Genomic DNA, 1,299 nt, shown 5'->3' with positions numbered 1-1,299 from the left:
CGCCGGCCACTTCCTCTTCTCTCTCCCTGTCCCAGACTGACAAGGCCAGACTCAGGAGGCAATTTAATGGCATTCACACACTGGGGTACATTTCATAAAAGTACGCCCGCACGTAATTTTGTTCACGCACCAGGCGCAAACAAAAGTAGGTGGGATTTTAAAAGATACGCGCGTAGCCGCGCGTATCTTTTAAAATCTGGGGTCGGCGCGTGCAAGGCTGAACAAAATCGGCAGCCTGCGCCCGCCGAGCCGCGCAACCTGCCTCCGTTCCCTCCGAGGCCGCTCCGAAATCGGAGCGGCCTCGGAGGGAGCTTTCCTTTCGCGTCCCCCCACCTTCCCCTCCCTAACCCACCCCCCCAGCCCTAACTAATTCCCCCCCTACCTTTATCACGCAAGTTACGCCTGCCTGAGGCGGGGTAATTTGCGCACTCCGGGCCGGCGGCCGGCGCGCCATGGTCCAGTCCAACGGCTGGTCCGGAGGCCACGGCCACACCCCTGGAACGCCCCCGACGACGCACCGGCAGCGACACAGCCCCAACACGCCCCGATGACGTGCCAGCCGCAACACGCCCCCAACACCCCCCCAACACGTTTCCCCAGGAAAGCCCTAAGACTTACGCGCGTCCCGGCGCTTCCACGCACCGCCGAGCCTATGCAAGATAGGCTCGGCGCACGCAAGGGGAGTTTGGTGTACGTTTCCAGGGGGTACGCGCATAGCCCTTTGAAAATCTACCCAACTGTGAGCAAGGACATATAAGGTGTTGTTATAATTACACAGAACTGACGTAGTGTGCGGGGCCATATGAGATGTTATTATAATTACACAGGACTGTCAGTGTGTGCAGGGCTCTATGAGATAATATTATATTTGTACAGCACTGATGGGATGTGCGGGATAGTAGGAGGTGTTATTATATTTATACGGCACTGACGGGGTGTGCGGGGCAGTAGGAGGTGTTATTATATTTATACGGCACTGATGAGATGTGCGGGGCTGTACGAGGTGTTATTATATTTATACGGCACTGACGGGGTGTGCGGGGCCGTACGAGGTGTTATTATATTTATACGGCACTGACGGGATGTGCGGGGCCGTACGAGGTGTTATTATATTTATACGGCACTGACGGGATGTGCGGGGCCGTACGAGGTGTTATTATATTTATACGGCACTGACGGGGTGTGCGGGGCCGTACGAGGTGTTATTATATTTATACGGCACTGACGGGATGTGCGGGGCCGTACGAGGTGTTATTATATTTATACGGCACTGATGGGGTGTGCGGGGCCGTACGAGGT

The sequence above is a fragment of the Rhinatrema bivittatum genome, chromosome 5 (assembly GCF_901001135.1).
Source record: "Rhinatrema bivittatum chromosome 5, aRhiBiv1.1, whole genome shotgun sequence".
Classification (NCBI taxonomy): domain Eukaryota; kingdom Metazoa; phylum Chordata; class Amphibia; order Gymnophiona; family Rhinatrematidae; genus Rhinatrema; species Rhinatrema bivittatum.
The sequence above is the reverse complement of the archived record's forward strand: the minus strand, read 5'-3'. Positions refer to the sequence as shown.